The sequence below is a fragment of the Rhinopithecus bieti genome, unplaced genomic scaffold, assembly GCF_001698545.2.
Source record: "Rhinopithecus bieti isolate Rb0 unplaced genomic scaffold, ASM169854v2 scaffold_12151, whole genome shotgun sequence".
NCBI lineage: Eukaryota > Metazoa > Chordata > Mammalia > Primates > Cercopithecidae > Rhinopithecus > Rhinopithecus bieti.
The window spans coordinates 3,126,834-3,153,832 of record NW_016807233.1 but is presented as its reverse complement, the minus strand read 5'-3'; positions in this window follow the sequence as shown (position 1 = coordinate 3,153,832).

Here is a 26,999-nt window from a genome sequence, read left to right as displayed (position 1 = left end):
CTAGTTTCAAAATATTTTCATCATCCCATAAGAAACTCCATACAGTTTGGACATTAAGCAGTCACTCTTCATTTCCCCTTCTCAGCCCCTGGAAACCACCAATCTGCTCTCTGTTTTGTGGATTTGCCTATTCTGAATATTTCTTAGAGATGGAATCATCTACGGGACTTTTTTGTTGTTGTTTTGAGACAGAGTTTCGCTCTTGTCGCCCAGGCTGGGGTGCAATGGTGCGATCTTGGCTCACTGCAACCTCCTTCTCCTGGGTTCAAGCGATTCTCCTGCCTCAACCTCCTGAGTAGCTGGGATTACAGACGGTCGCCACCACTCCCAGCTAATTATTGTATTTTTAGAAGAGATGAGGTTTGACCATGTTAGCCAGGCTGCTCTCAAACTCCTGACCTCAGGTGATCCACCTGCCTCAGCCTCCCAAAGTGCTGGGATTACAGGTGTGAGCCACCGCGCCCGGCCATATGGGACCTTTTGTGTCTGACTTCCTTCATTTAGCTTAATATTTTTGAGGTTCATCTTCACGTTGTAGCACATGTCAGTGTTTCTTTCCTTTTCATATTTGAATAATATTCTATTGTATGGATAGACCACATTTTATTTATCCGCTCATAGTTGATGATCCTTTGGGCTGATTTCACTTTTTGACTATTGCGAATAGTGGTGTGTACAAGTATTTGTTTGGAGACTGTTTTCAGTTCTTTTACATATATACCTAGAAGAGGAATTGCTGGGTCCTGTGGTAATTATGTTTAATTTTTAGAGGTATTGGCTAGCATTGGTGTACAATCAGCTAACATGTCCGTCACCCAAGACACGGCCAGAGTTAAAGCTGGGGCCACAGAGTGGGACAATGCTGGCTCTGTGCCCAGGAGTAAGAACTGAAGGGACTCAGAGACCTCCACAGAGCTCCTACTTTTTAAAATGAAGAAACAGGGATTCAGAAAGGGTTAGCCACTTGCCCAAGGATACAGAGCTCAGAAGGAAGAAGTAATAAACCTTACGAGGTCTAAAAATCCATCTGTCTCCTTGAAAATGCGCAATGGAAGCCGTTTTACCAAATTCAAAACGCTGTTGGTTACCTGCCTAAGAAAGTAAAACCTTTCAAAAGAAGTGCCCCATCTCAAGGAGAAAAATCCCTTCCCTTTTAGGGGGAGCTTACTTGATCCAAGGTTGACTACAGGCAAGGGAAGATTTCCTGCAGCTTAGATGACACAGGAAACAGGGACTGGCTTTCTCTAAAAGATCATTTGGTGACCTGTGTTATTGGGAATGAACCTTTCTCTTAACAGTTACAAACTCATTGCCTGTGTCCATTCTCCTGGCCTACTGTTTTCCCTAGGGGGAAAGTAGCTACCTTTTCCTTCCGTAAGATATTCTCCATTTTAGAGAAAAAGTTGAAGCATGAGAAGAAGCCAGCCATCTCTAAGCATTCACCATGCCTGATATAAATTCTTACAAGACTATTCACTCAGCATATCTGTGAGTTCAGTAGTGGTGTTATTTTCATTCTGATGGGGACCTGACATTTAGAGAGGGCAAGAAACTTGCAGAAAAGTCTTCAACCAATAGGTGGAAGAGTCTAAGTTCAAACTGATAATTTGCTGAATCGAAAATCTATGAAATGCAGGCATTCCATCAGGCCGATCATTTATCAATCACTTCTTACTATTGAATGCCCTAGCACCTTAGGCTCTGTGCTTTCCCATGTGGTCTCATTTCTTTTCAAAATTTAAGCTTATAGAAAAGGACCTTGAGGTTCAGTTAGGTCACACAGCCAATGAAACTGAAGACAATTTTTGTAGGACCACCCAATTTCAAAGCCTGTTGAGTTGACCTTATTATATACTATCCCTTTGTCCGATATGGTACTGGGCTCATCCCAGGGTCATGGCCAGGAGAAATGGCCTCCAAGAAATCCTGCTGGTTGTATCATAAATGTCTGACAATTTCATCTTACCCTGACTCTAGTCACTCATTGGTTGTATAGTTAGCAGATTCTCATATTAGGATGGAGGTCTTGGAGGGATATGATTTTCTGAATAGTTTATGGTTAGTGTTTTTTTCTAAGATAAATTAAAAAGAAAAATCTTTTGATGGGAGAGCAGTTTGTCTCAGCAAGAGGCAAGGTACAGTATCTCTGTGTTACACCATGTAGGCAACAGGTATGTTTGCAAACATATATGTTGTCAAGCAGGTGGGTGCAAGTTTGCGCATGTGGACTCATTTGAGTGTTTGCCCAAGTATATTTGTGAGTACATGTGTAGCGGGTGGGACTGTTAGGGGAAGAGAGAGTAAAAGATGGATGTCAGAAGCAGGTTCCCTACTACAGCTAATTCCTGCAGTCTTGGATTAGAAGAATCATCTCTGGGGTCTTTTGGGGGTGGGGTGAACCTCTATGTGTCCACAGAGACTTTAAACCTGGATGCAAACAACAATTTCCTTGTGCCTGTGCCCTGGTTCCCTGGAAAGTGTCTCCATCTGGCCTCAGTTACTCCATGACTCGCTTGTCATTTGCAACATCAGCCCCGGGTTGGGGGCGGTTGGGAATTTGGCTGTGACCTTTCCAGCAACCCCAGAGCATTGGACCTCCAAACTCTGCAGCGTGCCTGGGAGCACCTTGACAAGTGTTGGAGTCTCTGTCTCCACTTGGAGAATCGGACTGAAATGATTTGGAACTGCATTTCAACAAGCTCCCTAGGTCGTTTGGAATGTATATGATGTGGATGGCACTTGGAGAATCTCTGGCTTAGAGAGTGTGCAAGGATTGACTGCCATGTGTCCTTTCTGAGCATCTATCTTCAAGAAGGCACCTCCAACATGTTCTATGATGGTCAGTGGGGAGGCACGCAGCTTGGAACTGGCAGTGACCTGGCTAAGTCTGAGAGTCATTCAATGCAAAAATTGGATTCTATTTCCTCATTTAGCTGAGCAACTCTGGACACATTCTCAAATTATCAACCCATTTTGTGATAAACTCTCACCTTTCAGTAAAGAGATAGCAAATGGTTTAATTGCATGTTTTTTCTCCGAAACCAATGAAATAACAAAAAACAGCAAAACATGTATTACAGATGACACTCAGCAAATCCCTTTTGTTCTGAAGAGTGTAGAATCCACTAAATTCAAGAATGCTTTCAGATTAAAATTCCATCTTGCCAAATGCAGACTATGGTCTTTTGCAGCAAGGGTTTGCAAACAACAGTGAATATCTCCTTATCCATGAGAGATGACCTTTTCAACTTCTTGTGTAGAATCTACTCTGACTAGAGAGGGTTTTTGTTGTTGCTTTGTGTTTTTTGTTTGTTTGTTCATTTTTGCTTCTTTTAACTTCTCTAAGTAGGTGAAGGGAGGCTGACTTGCCAAAACTACTTGGAAATCCTTGGCTTCATCCTCATCAAGCAAATTCTGATTTCATATGACGTTGGAATGCAGCCCACAGCCCCTAAAAAAGGTGTGTGTGGGAGGGGGATGGGTTGGAAGACTTACTTGACAATGTTACAAGGATTCAAGCTGGAAGCAAACATTTGACACTCCAGCCCTGGAATGCTGTAAAAATTTAATTAGGTGGATCCATTAGTCATGCCCACATGGAGGTTTCATACAGGGCTTAGCAAAAATGCAGGCTACTGAAGGAAAGTTTCAGACCTTCCTGTAAATGCCATTTTCCTCATTATTGGGAAATGCGGTCTCAGTGGGACCACTGAACCAGCCTTTGTATTTACAAAGTATGGTTAGGACGAGATTAACATCATGTATTGAAGGAGGTTTTTGAATCCAAGTAAGAGACTACTTTTTATAAGGGAGTTGGCCCAGCCAGGCTGCCTCTGAGTCAATTGGGCTGAGAGATAATTTGAATACCCACTGCCTGAGTCAAATTTTCAGGTTTAAACATACCTGAAATGATGCTGCTTAGTAGACTGCAGTGTGGGATGAGCGTGCGTCTGCTCCCAAGTTGAAAATACACAGGTAGGTTCTCTAGTTCCAAAACAGGGTGTGGGGAAGGGGTTGAATTTCAGAAAGCCAACTGTGAGATTTCAGGGCCTGCGATACTTACAGCTTGATTTACAAGCAGGCATTTTCCATTTACAGACACTGTTATTTTGATTTTCAGTCTCTGCCTGCTCAGTGTGGTTGGAAGGAGGTGGACCAGCAAGATGTTTAATACAATTAATCATGTGGTGATATCTGAAATACATTGAAAATTAACTCAAGACTCATAGCTCTTAATGAGGTTGAATCATGTGATGTCACCCCACTGACCATGGACAATGTTTCTTCAGAAACATTCCATGTGTTTCAGGCTAACATGGTACTCAATATTCAAATGAAAATGAAAGGGTTTCACATAGCATTATTATTGCAGGGCCACTGTTCCCTAGCGATTGGCCGTGAACTGTGTCTTCAACTGTATGCATTCATTCATTTATTCATGCTATTATTTCAATAAACATGTATTTTTTTTTTTTTTTTTTTCCGAGACGGAGTCTCGCTCTGCCGCCCAGGCTGGAGTGCAATGGCCGGATCTCGGCTCACTGCAAGCCCCGCCTCCCGGGTTTACGCCATTCTCCTGCCTCAGCCTCCCGAGTAGCTGGGAGACAGGCGCCCGCCACCTCGCCCGGCTAGTTTTTTGTATTTTTTAGTAGAGACGGGGTTTCACTGTGTTAGCCAGGATGGTCTCGATCTCCTGACCTCGTGATCCGCCCCTCTCGGCCTCCCAAAGTGCTGGGATTACAGGCTTGAGCCACCGCGCCCGGCCATAAACGTGTATTTCTTAACACTCTAGATTGAAACATAAAATTTAATAAGACACAGTCCCTCCCCTAGAGGAGCCCAGAGTCTAATGGGGAACATGGACTTATAAACAAGTAACCAGAGTACAATGCGATAATAATTACAGTGTTGCTGTTTATTGAGCAACATGACATTGTGCCCCATGTCATTTACATACATTAGTTCATATCTTTTTAGAAAACAACCCAAGACAAGACTTTCATTTTCTTTACGGTGGAAGAAACTGAGACCCAGAAAAGTTTAAGAACTTTCAAGATACATGGTTAAAGAATGGCAGAGCTGAGATTTGAGTCCATGATGGTCTAACTCCATTAAGCTATGTTGCCCCACAGCCTCAGGTACGTGCAGAGAGGAGGTGAAATGCCGACCAAATCAGTAAGTGGAGATCTTCGAGGGGAAGAGCCAACATAGTTTTGGGGGCTCCAGAGGGAAGAATGGGAGCCCACAAATTAAGCGTGTAAAGTGGAGTCTCGCAGGGGAAACTCTGCCAGATGGAATCTGATATTTCTTTTTCTTTTTTTTGAGACGGAGTTTCACTCTTGTCGCCCAGGCTGGAGTGCAGTGGCGTAATCTGGGCTCATTGCAACCTCCGCCTCCCGGGTTCAAGCAATTCTCCTGACTCCTCCTCCCGAGTAGCTGGGATTACAGGCACGCGCTGCCACATCGGCTATTTTTTGTGGGGTTTTGCCATGTTACCTAGGCTGGTCTCGAACTCCTGACTTCAGGTGATCCACCCACCTCGGGCTCCCAAAGTGCTAGGATTACAGGCGTGAGCCACCGCGCCCAGCCTGATTGTAACTAATGTTTCTTGGTCACTGCTATTTCTAATGAAACCTTAGTTTGAGATAAAATATCCTATTTTATATAACAAAAGATACCTTGTCCCTAAAGATCCTTTGGCTTGGTCAATTTTTGGAATCCTCTGTTTTTCTCCAAATTTGTTGCACACATAAAGATTTCAAGCATCAGTCCACGACCCTGTCTAGGTTGTTACATGAATTAGAGAAGCTCTTAGGTATCTGTGAGCAGGGAGAGTGCATAGCTTTGAGAAACCTGAACTCAATGGGAGGAAATTAGCGGGTAAAGCAGAAGTGAGGAACTGATACAAAGAATGCCTGTGAGCAAGGGCTGCAGGTATTCGGATGAAATGCATCATCCTGTTTGTGTTCTGGGTGTTCTGGGATCTGAGAAAGTCAGACTTTGAGTCTTGACCATGGAGATCTTCGGTGCAAAATCTAGTCACTCTCTTGGTTGAAAGCTCATTGTTTGGGGTAAGGAAGGGAAAGAATATATTGCAGCCCAGTTGGTCCAAGTTTCACTCTTCTATATTTCCTGAGAATTTTGTAAAGTGAAATATATGTTTCAGACGCCAGGGGGTAATTCTGATCTCAGTCTGTCACGCACATTCAGCCACATGGGACAAGGCTTCTTCAAGCAGATTTGCCAAAGCAAAGGAAGACTCCCATTGTAACCTTAATACTTAAGATTAGGGCCTTCCATTGCGTTCCACATCTACGAAATTCCAAAGAGTGCCTTCTCAGTAAAGATAAAACTGGATCTCCTCAAAAGGCAATTGTCACAATCCAGGAAAAAACGACCCATTGTCCCCTGTCATTAGTGTCCATCTCTGGTGAACGAGTATTAATTCCCCCTTCCCTTCCTTCTAGGAAACCCAACCCTCTTACCCCATTCTTGAGGTTTGCATGAGTCTGACCTTCTAGAATCCTGGCTCCAGAGGTGACTCAACCCTGACCAAATACTTAGTCCACAATGCTTGGATACAGGGACAATCAGTGCACTGCTAATCCAAGCCAATGAGCTTCAAATCTAGGACTCTTTGGAACTATGTGAAAAAAGAAGCTTATTGTACAGGGGATGCTCACGGTACAGATGATTTATGGCTGGAGTTTCCAGTGGCCATACATCTGTGTCAGGAGGATCCACAGAATGAAGGCAAACACAGAATTAAGAGAATTTTGGAGCCATAGAAGACCCTGGTAACTCAATTGATATGTCTGGATACAGCCAAGCCAAGACAGAAACCAGTGTTGCTATTGGACTTTTCAAAATGAGAACCAATGAATTATTTTATGTTCTTAAGGCAGGTTGAATAGAGTGTCCTGTCACTTACAGCCAAGAATCTTGTTACCATCTCTATTTAGGGTGCCCCAGGTTTTCTCGAGGTACCTTAAAACGTGTTATAAAATTCTCAAAATATACGTAAAACCTACCGGGAATTCATGTTAAAATAGGAATGTATTAAGGGAATAGCAATGCCATTAAATCCCAAAGTCAGTAACAGAACAGAGCAACTGATGAGAATGAGGAATCATTTATTTCACGCTGGCTAAATCACTAGAGCTTCGCTGTCTAGTACTGGAGCTCCAAGCCACTTGTGGCCACTGCCGCGGAGTGCAGGAACAGTGGTCGCTGGTCCAGATGCAGGTGTGCTGAAGATGTAAAGCACACATTAGGTTAGAACTGAGTACAAAAAGAAAATGAATGTAAACTCTCTCATTAATAATTTTAATACCGATCACATGTCAAAGAGACAGCATTTTGGAAGGATTAGGTTAAATAACAGGTATTATGAAAATTAATTTCACCTGTTTCTTTTTACTTTTTGTAATATGGCGGCTAGACAATTGTTATGTATGCCTCGTCTTATTTTTCTATTGAACAGTGCTGCACAAAAGCTGCAATTGTTACAAGATTCCACTTCATGTTGAGCTCAAACCTTTATCCCTGACACTCCTACCCCGGCTGGCTGTCCCTATCTTGAACTACCATGGTCAAACTTGGAGAATAAAAATGTAATCAAATCCATTTTTCATGGTACAGTCCCTCAGCTATTTAACGGCAGCTCCCACATTCTTCCCATAACTTCTTTTTTTCTAGGCCAAATGCCCCACATTTTCTGACTCTTCTCTAGACACCTTTCGGTTTACCAAGGACCCCTTAAAATGTGATGCTTAGCATTCTTCCTGGCATGCCAGTGTAGTCTCTTGGTATTGAGGTTCTCACCTTCTTGGACTAGACACCCTATCTCTATTAATGTGACCTTGTTGCCATTAACATCTTTGAAAACTAAAGCCGATACCAGTGGTTTTCAAAAGTTGACGCCCAAACTAGCCCCTTCAACATCACCTGAGAAGTTGTTAGAAATGCAAATTCTCTGACTCCTCCCAAGATCTCCTGAATCACAAACACTGGGGTTGGTATCCAGCCATCTGTGCTTTAAGAAGCCCTCCAGAGGTTTCTCATGCGTGAATGAGTGTGAGATCCACTGATTTCCACTCAAAGCCTTTTAAAAGTCTTGCCTTTCAGCCAAGGGTTCCATTCTTTAATGGCTGGATTTATGGGGAGGCACATAGTGTAGAAGTTTGCATTTGATCTTGTTAGTGCATTGAAACTTTGGCCCATGGTTCTAGCTTGTATAAACCTCCTGAAATACATTTTTCTCTGTATTGCACCAAGTGTACATTGAATAATGTTGCCTTTAGTGTTTATCCACAGCACGGATATGTATGTTAAACAACACAGACCCCAAATCAGAATCACACTTCCCTCCTTGCCTTGGGTCTCATTGTTTTCTCCGCCTCAGATATGTTCCCAAGACCCATCTCTCTCACCTTCCAAACTACTACTTCTGCCTAGTTCTGCTAGGGCAAGTATTTCCATTTAGACATCACTTCTACCAAGAAAACTGAGTTTGGGGCTGGTCCTCCAAGTTCCTTGTGCTGACAACTGTCCGTGTTTGATTAATGACTCTCCTCCTCTCCTGAAGTGGTCCTCAATTGCAGTAAGTTTGCCCCACAGGGGGCATTTGACAAATTTCTGGACACATTTTTCGTTGTCACCTCTTGGGGTACACTATTGGCATCTAGTAGCTGGAGACCAGGGAAGCTGATAAACATCTCTTCAGTGCTCAGAACAGGGTCCTCCAACAAAGAATGATCCAACCTGGAGTGTCACCAGTGCTGAGTTTGATACACCCTGTCCTGAATTGTAAGTTCTGTCTCTTTCCATCACCGATTTTATTCCCGGCTTCAACAGAGTGCATGGCCCAAAGGAGGCGCTGAATAAATTTGTTTGTTGAATGACTAAGTGACATCTCTCTTGCTGGGAGGAAACATAAGAAAAACTAATCAAGATTACCTGCAGATTCATACTTTTCTGTTTAGGAAATACCTTGTCTGGGGGTTGATGTGATGAAGGACCTGTGGAAACAGTTTTTACCCAGCTGATAAGCTAGCTTTATAATTAGCATATGCATTGCCAGTTAATACATGTGCTTCTAAAGCACTGGCCACTAAAACATTTTTGCATCTCTAAGGTGAGCTGAGTGGTGCTCACCTTTTACTATCTTATTGTCCTACTTATTTGCTGTGTTAATTTTCTTTTCTTGTTTTTTTGAGACTGAGTCTTGTTCTGTCACCCAGGCTGGAGCTCTGTGGTGTGACCTTGGCGCACTGCAACCTCCGCCTCCCAGGTTCAAGCGATTCTCCTGCCTCAGCCTCCTGAGTAGCTGCGATTACAAGCACCTGCCACTACGCCTGGGTAATTTTTGTATTTTTAGTGGAGACGGGGTTTCACCATATTAGTCAGGCTGGTGTTGAACTCCTGACCTCAAGTGATCTGCCTGCCTCGGCCTCCCAAAGTGCTGGGGTAACAGGCATGATACCTGTGCCTGTCGTTAGTATGATTTTTATTAGTTTTGTGAACTTGGACCACTTAAGTTCTCCAGGTTCAGATTTCTCAAAATGGCATAAAGATGCATGCAGTTTCTGGAGACCTGTGACGGAGATGATAAGGATGGAGTCAGAAAATACTTGTAAGTTACTGAGAGCATTGCTTTGGCCTGTCTCCGTAGTCATCGTTTTCTTATTTACTCTTCATAACCATCCTCTGAAGTCAGTAGCAAGTATAATCTTGATATAACAGACTATGGGTTTGAAGCTGTTAGGATAACTAGTTGGATTTGTATCCAGTTTTTCATTGATGAGTTATGTTAACTTGTGTCAATAACTGATTTTGACTGCTCTGAAGAAAGAAATTTCTCTCCTGGCTAAAGCTTTTCTGGAAGCTTCTAAAATATTGCAAAGGCTGTTTTGGACCCAACGTTAGTTTCCACACTTTTGCATTCAAATTTGGCCATGACTGAGAGATTTCCGGATGAGCGGGGCTGTGGAGGGGAATCACACTCACTTTTAAACTGATTATATTTGAACCCTTGAAGAAAGTCGTCACGCATGGACACAGGAATCCTGCATGAGGGGTGAGGCTGAAAGACTCACACTTGAACCCTTCTCCACGTTAAGTTTGTAAGCTCACTGTGTAGCACCCACATCAGCCTGGAGCCAGATGGAGGCTGCCCTGCTGCTCTTCCGGGAGAAGGGCCTGGCTGAGTGTCTCCCAGAGTGAGGCAAGGCCTGGGAGCCAATGAGTCATTCTGTCTTGGCACGGACTCCCCAGGCTCTTGGGGGAACAAACAGACTTTGTTGAGAAGGAGCTCTCCTGCCTATGAATGGCCGCTAGTCAACTCTTCAGAGGAGCCCTGTAACCTGTGCCTGCCCGGTCTTCGCCCCTCTTGGCCTGGAGAAACCACAATGACTTGGGGGTGGGGGTGGATTTTGGAGCTCAGATCTTTGTCGTCAACATGGAACAAAGATGTCAGACCCTGGCTAGAGAGAAATTTCTTGGGGTCCCATCTGGGGTGTGAGCTTCTGACTCTCACTTCAGCTGTCTCATCAATGCTTGGGCAAAAAAGAGTCTGTTTTGACACCCAATTCCTGAGTTCTTTCTTCATTTAATTCTGCATTTAGCAGCCAGGCATCTCAGGCATCTTTGTCTTCTTTTTTTTTTTTTGAGACAGAGTCTTACTCTGTTGCTCAGATTGAAGTGCAATGGCGCAATCTCGGCTCAATGCAACCTCTGCCTCCCAGGTTCAAGTGATTCTCCTGCCTCAGCCTCCTGAGTAGCTGGAATTACAGGTGCCCGCCAACATGCCTGGCTAAGTTTTGTATTTTTAGTAGGGACTGGGTTTCACCGCGTTGGCCAAGCTGATCTCGAACTCCTGACCTCAAGTGATCCTCCCACCTCAGCCTCCCAAAATGCTAGGATTACACATGGGTGCCACTGTGCCCAGCCAGGCATCTTCTTCATATTGAAAGTAGTCTCATTTCCAGAGCTTCCTTTTCTACGTTTATTCATCTTTGTCTGAGGAACTTCTCTGGTGAACATGCAGCTTTATGGTGTGATGTTTTAGAGGATATTTTATTTTCTTGGCAGCTGTTATGAGAATTTCTTAAGGGCAATCACACACTCTTGGGAGAGGAGAATATTAAAAAAGGTCTCTTTGGGAATGAGTGATGGTAGCCAGTCTTCCTCGGCCTGAATGTGTGAAAGCCCATGGAGAGGGAGAAAGAACTGGGAGTTACTCCCAAGAGGAAAGGAAGAAGAAGAAGGGAGGTGAGTGCAGGATTGAAGCTGGTGGGACACAGGAAGACCAGCCCCAAGCCCCTGCGATGTACCCCTTCCTGTGATCACAAAGCTTTCAGTAAAGTCACTGAATTCAAAGTGTTTCAGACAAGTGGGTTTATTTTGGAAATTCTTTTAAGTAGTGGGTTTTTGTTCAGCTTGATGGGGGTGGAATTTGAAGCCACATGCAGGTGCATTCAGAGCTCCAAAGCTAAGAGACATGTGAGGAATAGGTGGAGGAGTTCACAGCAATTCTGGGGACAGCTTGGGATTCTTGCAAGTCTGTGGAATTAGGTTTTGGACTAATTTTAACCAAATCTCCCAGGAGTGGGGGCCATGGAGAATATCTGGGTTACTTTATTAACATCCCTCTGACAGCTTGCCACACTGATGTCGCCATTTTTCTCCTTCTCTAGCAAGGAGTAGGGGCTTGGTCTACGTCTGTTGAGGCTTGCTGTGACTGAGGGTATGCAGTGGTCTCCAAGGAGGAGGCTGTGCAACCAATATGAGGTGTAACCTTGTTTATTAGCACCTTGGAGCAAGTCAATGAACTGGGACAACATGGTAGGTGCATGGTGAGTCTTCCACTCATTAACCCAGATGGAGGTCACAGCTCCATCTTGGCTGCTGCCAGGAAACAATAACTTGTCAAAACTTCAGGCGAAAGCACCAGGTTCCAGCTCATTGGAACCCAATTCCTAGATGAGCACAGGCAGAAGAGGAAGCTGTGTTTGAATAGCCCCAGATAGGCCAAGCAGATGTTGCGGAGGACTCCTTTCTGCAGAGCTGGAGAGCTGGCTGGGCTCAGCACCCAAATAGGGCCCCTGGGAGAGTGGCTGATGAGGGCCTCACAGTACTAGGAGCTGCCAAGTGCTTGGCTCTGCCCCCCTACCCCGGAGATGGCTTGGCCTCCCGCCAGCTGAGTTTGAAAGGGAGGGATAAGGATAGGCAGTGAGTCTCACATGGGGAACTCTTGCAAAAGACCCAGCAATGCTTTTGGATAACATCCCATTGTCACAGGCTGCAGAGACTCCAGTGGGGCTGGGTTATAGGGAGAGATAGAAGCCTGGTGCAAGGAGAGGCTAAGGCACTCCTTTTCTGCACCACCCTTACTCACGGGGAGGGACGTAGATATGAACGGTGTAATCCAAAACAGGTCTCTGAGCTGCCCTGCCTGCTGTGGCTGGGAGAATAATCACAGCCTCCCTCAGGCCAAACAAGGGCCTGCCTGGAACCCAGACACATTCCAGAAAGAAATGAGAAGTCTGCATATGCATGATCAAGATGTGTGTGTGTGTGTGCGCGCACGCATGTGTGCACACGTGCACTTTGACATGGTCCACTGTGGGTGCCCTCTGTAGGTGTATGTGGGCTTGTGCATGTAAATGTGTGAGTGTATGTTCAGTATGTGTGTGTGTGAGCATGGATATGTGTAATAAGCAAGTGGGAAGGTGTGCATGATTGGTATCCTGTGTGTATACATGGACAGTAAGGGTGTCCTTTCTTCATGTGCCTGTGTCTTTGGTGCCCATGGTATGTGTTTTGTGATGGTGTGTGTGCCTGTATGCGCGCGGTCAGTGTGCTACATTGAATATGCATGCTTGTGTGTGTGTCCATGTGTGATGTGTGTGTGGTTTGCCACATGCCTTAGTGATGTATTTGTTTTTGGGGGCACATAACATATATGTCCAATGTATGATTTATGCTTCTGGATGCTCCTGTGTGTGCTTGGACCATGAATGTGTATGTATACAAGATGTGGGCCCCAAATGCATCTGTCATCCTAGTAAGCAGGTTGTATGTACATCGGATAGATATACATGTCCCAGGTGTGTGGATTTATTGCCAAACCGCTGTATGTGTCTCATGTACATGTCAGTTTGTGTGAATGAATGAAAGAGAAAGAGCAGAGAATCAGAAACCATGCACGTGTTGGTGCTACCGATTTGAGGGATACCCAGCTTGTCAACCACCAACTTAAGCTATTAGAGCGCCTTAGCAGGGCACACAGGACCTACTCAGTCACAAGCCCTCCTACCACTCCACTGCAGCCTTATCACCTGTCATGTCACAAACCCACCCCCCAACCCATTGTCCCCTTGGTTCTAATCCTATAAAACTGCCCACAGCTCCTTGAATGGGTTAGGTGGCTCCACGCTTCTGGGCCTTTGTTCATGCCCTTCCCTCTCCTGGAATGCCTCTTGCTTTCTCCCACCTTTCTGACACCTACTCATTCTTTAGAATTAGGCTCCAGTCTCCACACATCTGTGAAGTCTCCTTGAACTGGCCATTTCCTTCTTTGTATTTCAACACGTTTTTCTCAATGCACCTCTAACATTTGAGGGTCTTGTTTGCCTATATGTCTCTTTTCCTATCCATGGTGGTAACCACTAGGGCAAAGACAATGCTATCACACCGCAGGGCTCCCACGAAGCATGCTCTCACCTCACAGTAGCCACATTAGACAGGGAACTTTATCCTCACCTGAGAGATAAGCCAAACTTAGAAGCACAGAACTGCTAGGTAACTAGGCAAGAAATAAACTCTGTTTCTGACCCTGGGGCACATGTATGATATTGTCACACCATTTCTAGGCTGAAATTTATTCGTCTGATTGATTCCATAAGTATTTATTGAGCACTTGCAGTATACCAGGTGCTGTTCTAAGCACTCAGAATATTGTTCAAAGCTGTCCTCATGGAGCTTACATGTTAGTTCTGGTCCACTCATGGGGGATTGAAATGGTTGATGATGATGTTGATGATGATGTTGATGATGATGATGATGATGATGATGATTATGATGGTGTGTGTGTGTGGTTTGGGGGGAGGCAGGAAAGTCTCAAGATCCAACATTACCTCAGAGAAATTGTTACTTGAAGTTTCATTTGTGCAACTTCCAACTTGCGGGGAGGAGATAAGAACCATTCTCAGAAGAGAAACTGGGCAATCAGAATAATGGCTCCCAAAGATGTCCCCATCCTTTGGGAGGTTACATGGCCAAGGGGAATGAAGGTTGCAGATGAAATGAAGGTTGCTGAGCTAACTTTAAAATAGAGAGGTTCTCCTGGATTATCTGGGTGGACCCCATGTAATCACATGGGATCTTAAAAATAGAAGGGAGGGCACAAGAAGAAAGAGTCATGTGATGCAATTTGAAAAGGACTTACCTACTATGGCTGACTCTGAAGATGGAGGACGAGGCCAAGAGCTAACAGGCAGCTTCTAGAAGCTGAAAAAGGTAAGATATGGCTTCTCTTCTAGAGCCTGCAGAAGGAACACAGCCCTGCCAACGTCTTGAGCTCAGCTCAGTAAAACCCACATTGATATTCTAACCTCCAGAATTGTAAGAGCATGCATTTGTGTTGTTTCAAGCTGCTAAATTTGAGGTTAATAGTTATAGCAGCAATCAGGAATGAACACAGGAGCCAAAGTCTCAGGGCAAGAGAAACTGGTTCTTGCATTAAAATAGAATCTAGATGGGGGCTTGATGGGATAAAGGCATAATAAAAGGTGAGGTCTGTTGAATGAGAGTCATCAATGAGCAAGCTCCAGCTATATACACTCAGGTTAACGGTCACAGTGCATGCACACCGGGCTTCTGGTTGGCCTCGACTGCAGTGACAGGTGCATTTCACCAAGATATAGGGAATTATTTAAAGGAACACCCTGGGCTAATATTCCTGCTGCTAATTTTAGGAAAAAAGCAAGACCACCAGGGACCAATGGAACAGTCACTGCTACTGAAAAACTGTCCCACAATGTGAACTTAATCCAGACCCAAACTCCCAGGATCTCTGCAGGCAAGGCTCTGATGATGGTGAGCCCCGGCCCCTGTCCTGAAAGAAGGTCAGTCTGATTCCAGACAGACCCCCTCTGCTTGATTGTCATCCCTGCTGCCTGAAAGCCCTGGGTGGTGATGGCCAGTCAGCATTGGAGGCATCAATAGCTATAAAGTGAATAATTACATATTTCCCACTTAGGCTCCTAGTATGGGGCTGAGAGAAAGATCCACAAATAGGGCTGCTACTATGGAAGCTCATGAGGGAAACTGGCCTGAAGCTGAGGGACAAGGAGGGGTGGGTTCCATTACCGCAATTAGCTCACTGTGTCAACAGCACTTAAGGGCTCTATCTGGGAGTTTGCAGTAATCCATCTGAAACAGACAACCATTTTATGCAGGGAAGCATGAGGGGAATTCTTTCCAAGTCAATTGAATAGTCTAGTCTGCAAACAGTCCTCCTCCTCCTCCTTCAGGGTCTACCTTGCCTCCCCCTCCTCCATAACAGCTGTGTTCCCTTGAATGGTCAATCAAGCGCCCTAAGAACCTGGCATGTGGGAAACTTTCAGCATTGCCTGGGCTCTGTTGATCCCATGCTGGGGTTTTGCAGAACTTCTTTCTTCCTCCCTGACAATCGCAATGCTGTTTGTTCTGTCCGCTGTGGATTTGGGTGTTGCAGATACAAGGGGTAAGGGAGCTGTGTTTGCTGTAGAGGGAAGATGCCTCCGCACGGAGTTAAGAGGACCAGGGAGATTCCCACCCAAACCTTCCCTAGGTTTCTCATTCTTCCGAGGATCCGCAAGTTGTCTGTGTGCAGCTCCTGAATGTTTCTCTCTCTCTCTCTTGGGAATCATGGTTGAGGCCACCATTTTATCATCAGACGGGACTCTGGGTAAAGCAATTCTGCTCAGAACTAGGCAAATTCCAATTACTAAGTTTTAGAAACTGAAATATATTATACCTTTTCTAGCAACCTATTCTTGTGTTTCTCCTGTTTTGGCTCTTTGGAAGGAAATAGCTAAAAATTGTCATGAAGAGATGTTAACCAGGTTAAAAAATATAACATTGACATAGTGACTCTAGCGGGCCATGGTTTACTTGCTTCCTTTCCCCTACATCTTGGTCTATATAATTTGAATTTATACACATTTTGTATAAAGATGTTGAAACAAAAGTGAAGGTCTGAATCTTCACCAACTGTTTAGTGACTTAAGGGAGTCACACTAAAGTGCCATATTTTTGTATAATGCCAAATGCCACGTAAAGAATGGTAAAGAAGGCCAGGCGTGGTGGCTCACTCCCGTAATCCTAGCACTATGGGAGGCCAAGGTTGGTAGATCACAAGGTCAGGAGTTTGAGACCAGTCTGACCAACATGGTGAAACCCCGTCTCTACTAAAAATACAAAAATTAGCCAGGCATGGTGGTATGAGCCTGTAGTCCCAGCTACTCAGGAGGCTGAGGCAGGAGAATTGCTTGAATCCAGGAGGTAGAGGTTGCAGCGAGCCGAGATCATGCCGCTGCACTCCAGCCTTGATGACAGAGCAAGACTCCATCTCAAAAAAAAAAAAAAAAAAAAAAACAGAATGATAAGGAAAGCACTTGTGACAAACATATATGTCCCCAAACATGGCCAAATGGTACCCTTGGTGGGTGGTGGTGCATAATGGCCCCTCGTTGAAAGCAACTTTCTTAAATGAATGAATTTTTATAACTCTACAAGTTGGGGGTTTCACCTCAGAGAGGTGCAGTGTCTTGCCAGAGACCACCCAGGTACTGAGAGTCAGGGTTCAGGCCCCTTCCATAGCTCTGCAGCTGTGCCATGGATTGTTTCAGAGCATTCCTTGCGGCCTGCAGCAGGGGCGGACCTTTCTAAGTTCCATCTAGAGGACATAGTACAGTAGGCCTCCTTTCTCAGCATACAGAAGCTTTCTAGATCTGGCTGCGAAATGAACAACACAGTCTCTGTTATAAAGAAAACCACAGCTTGAAAAAAATAGTGGGGACACGGCTGATTCATCAGGGTGACTCATACCTGGGATCACGGCGCCTCAACTTGGCTTCCCATGGCCTGTCGTGGCTTGCAAAGGACCATGGCAACATGAAAAGACAGAACTTTCCCCTTGAGTGCTGGGGACGGATCCACCTGGCTGGGTACAGGGTGAGTTCCACGCAGACAGCCATCAAGATAACTCCATCAGGGACGCAGAATCAGATTTCAGAGAATACAGTGGACAGCCTTGGAAGGCACTTGGAAGTTTCCAGTCCTATCCCGGCCAGTTCAGTGCACCCCTTCATGAAGAGCTTATGGTCCTTGGGAGCAGTGGCCAGTTACAGTGTGCACAGGAAGTCATTTCAATAATCATTTAGCAAGGTCAGAGCTGGTGCGGGAAATGGGTCTTTGCATGCAGGCAGATAAGGGTGATAATTATCCTGGAAAATGCGTCACGTGAAGCTGCGGAGTTCATCTCTTTACATATAAACCCACAATGCCACCGTGATTACATCAGGCCTCTGGGAGGCCACGTGCATGGTCCTCTGTTATCTGTTGATAGATTACTCTGTAATTGCACTCACATCGTTTTCTTGGGGACAAGAGGGTGTACTTGTCTTGTTTTGTGTGTCTCACATTTCTTGTTGTGCAGTTAATCCCCCTGATCTGGTTTGCCGAGAGACTAAGTTTACAGAGACGTGGGTGAGTTTCCACTACCCCCATTAGGGGTCTTTGTGCCCCTCGAGCCTACGGTTGCCCGAATTCCACCCATTAGAAAAAAGAATGGGCTAATTAAGCCTGGCAGCCTAATTTTGTGCTTTCTAATTTTGCCCTTTAAATGCATCATAATTATCAGATGCAAAATACATTTTCAAATGCAGAGCCACTGACGGGTGTATTTTTAAATGTGCGGGACTAAGATGGGAGTTAGCAAAGAAGCAGGCAATATTTTTAACTTGTATCATTGGGCAGGAAAAGGCCATTGTTTCTCTGATTCCCACCACTGCATTTGGAATGAAAATAACATTTATTCCATGTGTTACTGAAATGCGTGTTATTGTGTTGCTGCCACTGGAAACACTGCTGGGTGACACGTTCTTTGGGATGTGCTTGGACAAAGGGGGTGAGATCACAGCCTGAGACTCGTGGCTTCACGTTAAGGCATGGATGGGGTACATGCCTCTACAGAGGCTGCAAGAAGTCAGGGTTGGTGTAGATAGGAATTTGGAAGAGCCCTTGGTGACCACGTAACACAAGTCCTTTCTTCTTATTTTTAATAGCTCTTAAAATTATTGACAAAAGCATGTACCCAAAGCCTTTGATTACTGGAGCTTTTGGATATAACTGTTTTACTTGTCCCCACCCCTGCCCAGAGGTATTTTAAAATTTTATTCAAAGTGAATGCTGAAAATAAAAAAAGTCATAATGACATATCATATTACATTTAAAATATGCATGGATCTTGCTTAATGTGTGCAGTCCATATAAACTATATACCCCATATATCAATGTAGCATAATGCATTTCAATGGGTCTAGCATCAAAAATAACCATGAAAGAGAAGTTAGCCTGAGACTTGGCTCCATGGAGTGGTTCCCTCTGCAAGTTTTTAGGTTTCTTCATTTCATGAAGCCCTTTGTTTTATAGACGGAGAATCTTCTCCCACTTCCCCTTCGGGAAAGAACAATGTCTTCTCTGCACATGAACCCACTGCTCCTTCTTGGACCCTGGGGTACATTCCAAAGGGGTGTCGACATCTCACCACAGAGACTTGGACTGTAAGAAGAGCAACTTGCTCACAGGCCTCTATGCCAGCAGAGCTCTCTGGAAGCCACTGGATCCTGTCTGGAATCCCTTCCAATTAGGTACAATAAAACGGATCACATAAATGTTCATAGCAGCATCATTCCCAAAGGCCAAAATGTGAAAACAACCCAAATGGTGACTGGATAAACACATTCATGTTATGGCCCATGATGGAATACTACTCAGTTTTAAAAAGGAGTGATGCCCTGATGAATGCTGCCACATGGAAGAACCTTGAAAACATGATAGGAAGTGAAATGAGCCAGACACAAAAGCCACATTTTGTATGATTCGGTTTCATTATTGGTTGATTTGAGAATCAATGTTTTTATGTATTCCCGCACTGCCCAATTCCAAAAAGGGTTTGGAGGAGCTTACAAACATGCCCACACAAAGGGAGCCACAAAATAATGGCAAACTGACAATAGAATGGAGGATGAAGGAAGAAATGGTGAATATTAGATTTGTGGTGGACAACCTAACACGGCAGGCTCACTTGGGACAGTAGCAAAACCTGATGTGGCTGCGCCATTCTGTCTGATCCCATTTATATGGAATGCCAGAACAGGCAAATTCATAGACAGAGAAAGTAAATTCATGGTTCCAGGGGCTGGGGGAAGGGGATCATGGGGAGTTACTACTTAATGGGCACAGGATATCCTTTTGGAGTGTGATGAAGATTCTCTGAAATTAGATGGTGGTGACGGTTGCACAACCTTGTGAATATACTAAAACCATTGAATTGTACATTTTTAAAGGGTGAATTTAAGGATATGTGAATTGTATCTCTGTAAAATATTGGGTTACATTATAAAATTGAAAAAAAAAAAAAAGAAAGATCAATGACCTCTTTACTTCTGTGTTTTCCCTTAGAAATGGAAACCAGATATTTGTTGCAATATCGATTTGGTGATGCTTGGTTTCTTTAAAGGAGACAAAATTTCTGTGGATAAGTCACAAGGTGGCTTGAGAGGCTGTCCATGGGGCCAGCAGTATGGGTGAAGGAATCCCCCTATGGAGACAGCACCAGTGATTGTCCAGGCCTGAGAAAGGCAAAGGCTCTTGTTGAGCTCACAAAGGTCAGTGTAAGAAAATCAATGGGAGCAGGTACACATTACCCTTGGAGCCAGACAACCTGGGTTCACATCCTGGCCAGACCACTAAGAGCTGTGTGACCTTAGGCAGATGGCCTAAACTCTCTGTGCTTAAATGACCTCATCAACAAGATGAGGACACTAATAGTACCTACCTTGATGCCTGCTTTTGGGGATTCAATGATGAATTGTCATCTGTAAAGAGACCCAGAGTTCTGTAAACTGCTATGTGTATTTTTATCAAACAAAGTAATCTAGTAATTGTTTTAATATCTTTTTGCTACTGTAACAAATTAGCACAAATTAAGCAGCTTAAAATCACTCAAATGTGTTATCTTACCTTTCTGGCAGTCAGAAGTTGGAAATGGGTCTCTGGGGCTAAGATCAAGGTGTCGACAGGACAGTGTTTGTTCTGGAAGCTACAGGGGAGAATCAGTTCCGTTCTTTTCCCAGTTTCCAGAGGTCACCCGAGTACCTTGGCTTGTTGCCCCCCACCACACTGACCTTTGCCTCCGACGTGACTTCTCCTCCTCGGATTCTTACCCTCTTGCCTTCCTCTTATGCGGACCCTGTGAATATATCCGGCCCACCTAGGTAACTGAGGATGATTGCCCCATAAAAAACCTTCACTGAATCATACTTGCAAAATTCTTTTTACCATGGAATAAAACATATTCACAGGTTCTGGAGTTTAGGATGAGGAGATCTTTGGGGGACCTTTAGTCTGTCTACTACAGGAATCTATTAATTTATGGTCCAGACAGTTAGACCTACTTGCAGTTAGGTAGGGGCTTAGGAAGTAGTTGAGGCACTCTGAGACTTTTCTTTAATTCAAATACACCAAGGGGTCATGGGTCAGAGGAAAGCCAGGCTGGCATCCTAGACCTTTAGCCCTCATCATTCTAGTCCCTTCTACATCAGCGGAGGAAAGAGACATCCTGCCTCCTGCAGATCCTTGAACAAAAGGTCATAGAGCACTTTGCTCCCCGTTGTGTAGACACGTCGTCCACAGGCTCCCTGGCTTCCCATGCTAGCTCACATCATTTTATCAGTAAAGATTACCCAGGGCATCCTATTCAAAATCACCACACGGCCTCTATCTCAGCTCTTCCCATGCTACTTCTCTGCTGAATTTTTCTCCATCTTACCATCTAATGCTTCATATAATGCATGTATATGTAAATAGGACCTGAAAATTAAGCTCCTGTTAGAGCAAAAACAGTGCCTTGCCTGAGAGAGGCTCTCAGCATATATTTGTTGGGTGACTGAGTGAATGAATGAGTGAGCTTCTACGGGACATTTGCACACTGTATTCCATTGTAGATGGAGACTTGTTTGTCTCCCTCACTGAACTGAAAACTTCTGGAAGGCAAGACCGAGTTCAAGTCTTCTCCCAAGGGTTCTTTGCAGAGGGTGTGGCACACCAGGAGCACTGCTAATTGTTTGGTGAATGGCTGAAAGGGTCAGAAATTAGCATTTGGAGACAAAGGGCAGAATGCATGGCTGTCTTGAGGGCCCGTCATGTGTCTGGACGGGAACTCTGGGAAGATTGCATCACAGGCAGGGACCAAGGTCATTCTGTCCTAAGGTACAAAGGCAGCAGAGCCTCCTATTCACATGATTTGTGACTTCCAACATTTCATTTACCTTAATTTGTTTTTGCTTTGACTGAAGGGATCATTCTCAGACGATTCCTTAGTAGATATGTCACTGCATAGAGTGCCTGTGCCCTGACCGGTAGCTTGCAGACCAACGGGATCTGGAATGTGCGGCCTTACCCGGCAGGGTGTGGTGCAAGGCAAGTGTGAGGCAGCACATCAACCCCACTGTTTAACACGGGGCTGGCTAGGTACATTTACGGGACCAGCACAGCCTTGGGAGGCATTCGCTTTTGTGAAATGTGGTAGAAGCTTAGAACTTCCATCAGCACCTCCTGTAGTAAACCTTACAAGCAGCATCCACAGTAAATAGTAACAAAAAAAATCACAGCACTGACCATACCCTCCTCTATCATCATGACAGATGAACATGCTGAGGCTCAGAAAAGGGGCTGATTAATCCTATACCACAGAAGAGCTAGTGGTAGAAAGGTGATGGGAGCTCCACTCGCTTGGCTTTCAAACCAATGCTCCTACATAATTCCCAGTGAAAAGGCAGGGAATATTCTCATTCACTCATTGATTCATCGAATCATGAATTTAATTAGTCATCCAATTGATCACTCATCCTTTCTTTTCTCTCCAGCCCTATCTTGCCTCCTTGCTCCTCCGTGCCGGGCCACACTACTGTGCTCTTTCGTGTTCCAGCAGATACCATGGCTTCTCCTACTGCAGGATCTTCGCACGTGCTATTCCTTTTTTCCTGGAACACATTCCTCCCCACTGCTTGCCCAGCTGTTTCCTACTCACTCTTCTTCTCTCCTCAGGGAAGTCTTCCCTAACCTGTTTTGGTCGTATCTCAATATTCTGTACTCTCAGCACATCATCTCCCTCCCTCACTATTTTACAGCACAACTTGATTACAATCTACCTCACCCATTAGATTGTGAGAGAGTTCAGTGAGAACAGGGACTGAATATGTGCTCAATTAATATTTTTGAATGAATGAGTAAATGATTGAACAAATGGATTTAAAAATTGACAACACACAGGTGCTGGGGACAGAAAGAATTAAAATGAGAATGGAATGAGCAAGTAAGAGAGCTAGAGATAAGACGCATGTGTAAACAGTTATAATTCAACTTAGAAAGTGGTTTCCACTAGAAGTCACAATCCATACTGTGGATTTTGGAGCTAGAAGCTCATGTCTGGGGTTGTGGGGGAGGGCCTAGTTTTGGAAAGCTTCCCAGAGGAAGTCGGCTTTTAATCTATATTTATCCTAGGGAACCTCACAATCTAGCAGACAGGATACGGTAAACACCAGAGCCAGAGAAGTGCTGTGAGGCCTGGTGGGCTGCCATAGATTGTGCCCAATATGAATGTCTCTATCAGACAACTTTAGGGGCCCACGCCAAAGTCTATTCCTAGGGAGCTATCAAACCTGTGTGGGATGGGACTGTGGGCAGCCAAATTGGCAGGTGGGGCAGCTCCCACTCCCTCGCCATGTAAATCTGGAGGGGCCCAGGTTTTCTCACATGCCAAGGTCCAGCAGCCTTCTAGGGTGGGGTAGGGTAGGTCCCTCCAGGGAATACTCCATCCCCTGACCATCTGGATGGCAAGGAACTTGGCACAATCCTTGCCTCCCCAGGGAGGCTTGACATCCAGTAAACCAACTGGTTTGACAAGCAATTAAACCTGCCTTAACACAATGAAAGGCATTAGTAGGACACTGTCTTACTTGGCCATAGCATTAAGATTCATAGAAAGAATGGAGAATCATAGCACCCTGGAAGTGCACAGTATCTCTCATATCCAATTTATCTAGGAGTTTCTCCTGTAATATATTTTGTCCAATGTGTTATTTATTTAAGACAAGGTCTCACTCTGTTGCCCAGGCTGGAGTGAAGTGGTGTGATCATGGTTCACTGCAGCCTTGTCCCTCTGGGCTCGAGTGATCCTCCTGCCTCAGCCTCCCCAGTAGCTAGGACTACAGGCACTTGCCACCATGTCTGGCTTTTTTTTTTTTTTTTTTTTTTTTTTTTCGTAGAAATGTGGTCTCACTATGTTGCCCAGACTGATCTTGAGCTCCTGGACTCAAGTGATCCTCCTACCTCAGCCTCTCAAAGTGCTGAGATTACAGGTGTGAGCCACCAGGCCTGGCCTTGGTCACTCAGTTTATGCTTAGAGACCTCTGAGGGTAGGACAGTTAACCTATTGTAGGTAGAAAGTTTCCGATTTTCAGAAATTTATTTCTTTATTTCCTTCTGATTCTGTCCCTATCATGGAATGTACTATTGAGCCAGTTTGGCAATTTCTCTCATACTAGGTCTGACTTTAAGGCTGGGCTGACCGTGGAGGAGGAAGATAAGATGATCACCTCTGTTGCACTGGAACATCACCTTCTGTTAATACATCCCAAATCTGTATTAACTTCTTCATCATCCAGATGTCACCTTTGCTTTATATTGACCATTCTTGTTGACTAGGACACTGCTGGCTTTTTTTTTTTTTTTTTTTTTTTGAGCTTGTGTATGTTCCTGCTTAGTCTTTTTTTCTCCAACCTATTTTGTGTTTTCAGTTTTTTCTTCTAAATCAAAGTGAGAGTGTTTTGTATCTATTTTTGAATCAGTTTTAATGAGATGTTGCCATTATTGCAGCCTGATAAATATGATCAAACCCTGGTCCTTTCATCGTTTTGATTGCCTTATGGTCTTCCTGCCATCCACGAATTTGTCTACCCGACACAACGCTGCCAACTTGGGGATCACATTTCAACATGAGTTTGGGTGGGAACCAACCATATTCACACATAGCAATGGGTTACGTTTCAACTCCTTTTGGGGAATTGTGAAATTTGAGGTGGGTTAATGTAGAAACCAGATAAGTAACTGAAGCCCCCATATGGAGAACCCACTCCTTGGGATAACCCAGACCCTCCTTTCATGAGAAATTCCACCTGGCTTGGTAATGGACTCATCTAAGAACTAGCCAAGGGTGAGTGGGTTTTCTGTGCATTTGCTCCAGATGCTCACACCAGGTCTTTGGTGTAACTGTGAAGTGCATGGGAGGGGTATTTCAGACTCCTATCTTCTTTCCTCCAAAGTCAACCAGAGGGTGGGTTCAAAAGTTTACCCTAACCTAGGGGTCTACATGAGAGAAGCTTTTCAAGAGCCTTTGGAAGCAAGCCAAAGAGGAAGAGAGCCAAAGGGGCTCTTTCCTGTCTAAATCTATGCAAATTGGTGGTTTGCCCTCCAAACATGAGTGTTTATCTCAGTTTCCTTTTTCAACTGATTGAGAGATTGGAAGAAGCAGAGAAGTGGTGACCCCACCTGCACTCCACCCCTTCGAACTGCTTTGCTCCTCCAAAACCTGGAATTTTGACTCCATCACCTCTTTTCAAAGGAGGAACCCAAAAGCCCCGGTCTGCTTTGCTCCTTGCCCAATCCTGAGAATGCCCTCCCTGCACGCTGTTCTCAGACCTTTCTTTGCACTGAAGTTGACTTCCGGTAACCAACTTAAGTTCTCTTGGAAGTAAAAAGCAGAGGCCACTCTCCTTAATGCCTCTGGAAATGAAACGCAGCTAAATACATTGATGCTCACCTGAATTTTATTCCTATCATCGAAGGTGGGGAGCACAGAGTCAGAATGTTAACATTTGCAAAGTTCGGGTGAACACCAGGTGCAACTGTTTTGTTACAGACAAGAAACTGGGTCCAGAAGAGAACAAGGAATTTGCCTCGAATGATCTAGATGACCACTCAAAGGGCATATTTTGAAGGTTGCAGACTCATAAGAGTTGGAATAACCATTCCGAAGCTCAGAAAGCTTGCTGCACAGGCCAGATGATTGTGCAGCAGCTGCAGTGCATTCTAGCTTTCTCAGGCATTTTACATACGTTATCTCCATCTTCACAAAAATATCTAAGGCCACAGTGGTTTCTTATTCTCTCTTATTTTTTTAAAGAAATTACTGACCTAGTTAACGAATCTGATGAAATCTAAAACTCTTTCCCTCATAAAAATTCATATATATAGACAATTATATTCAATTTTAAGGGCACCTTAAGGTGCCTTTAAGGATCCATGGACTCCAGGCTACAAGTCCCTACTTTAAGTTCAGTATTATTATTTTTAATGTAGAAAATGAGCAAACTGAGGCTCAGAGAAGTTACATGCTATACCCATGCACAGTATGGCAATGTGTGCCCTGAAACAGATTGACTGGGCTTCAAAGAACAATTGCTTTCTTGCCCAGAATACACTGAGATGCAATGCCACAGATGCCAGAAGGCAAATGTTCATTCATTCTTTACTCGACTAATATTTTTCTTAAAAGACATCTACTAAGTGTCTGGCATTGTATAAGAAATAGCCCTTTGAAGCTTACACAATGTCTTGCACAGCTGATAGCCAGGTTACCTATCTTTAAGAGACAGCTTTCAACTGGGAACGTATGGCCTGCCTTCCCACAATTTGTACCTTCAGTAAGAGTGGACGTACAGGAGTCCATAGTGAAGGAGATAGGGGTGGTTCCCCTACCAAGGACTTTATTGTCTGAAAAGAAGTAGCCAAGGAACAAAATCGGCCAGTACCCAGAAGCATCCCTTCTAAGCTGACATGCAAGGAATTGAGATCACAGGGGGATGATTAACAACTGATTTTTTAAGAGTAAAAATTTAGGTTTTTGTCTCAGAGTAGTGTCATGGTTAAACAGTATCCCTTTTGTACCTTGGTGAGAGGTGATGGGTCTGGGGACCACATCTTACCTGGTTGATCCTTTCCTGCTACTCTCTGGGGTATCCAAGTGACATGTGGTTGAAGTAAAGAGCAAAGAGCCAGCAATGGGATTGGAGGTCCCCACAAGGAGCCTGAGTCTGGTAAGAGAGATACTGTCTAGAATAGAGCAAGTAACCCAGTCTGGTTTGTACAGATGATGGGACGGAATGGCCCGATTCCTCTCCTTGCTCCATTTCTTGCCCAACTCAGTGACCTCTGGCCAGTCTCTATAGCAGCCTGGACTTCTGTATCTGATCTTATTATATCTTTCCTGATTTCTGGTAACCAGGGTTTTCTCTACCTTTCTTCTGAGTCACTGAGTTTCTCTTTTGGGTCTCTGCATTGGCCCTAGGATGACCTAAAACCTAGAGCTCCTATATCTAGAGAGAATGCAACTCTAGTTTACTCTAGTTAGTTTAGCTCTGCCCTAGTATTCATGAAGATAAAGCTTAGGAAATCATCCACCTTGGTGAAATACCATAAGGAGTTGTGGAATGGTACGGAGCAGAGTAGGGGGTGGGTATAAGGGCACACTAGGACAATTAACTGATAATGTCTAAGCAAGGGGACTGTAGGGGTGAAGTACTGGATTGTTGCAATAGTGGTTGCGGTTCTGGCCATTACTTTCAATGGCAAAAACTGCAACTACTTTTGTACTAATGTAATAATTCCAA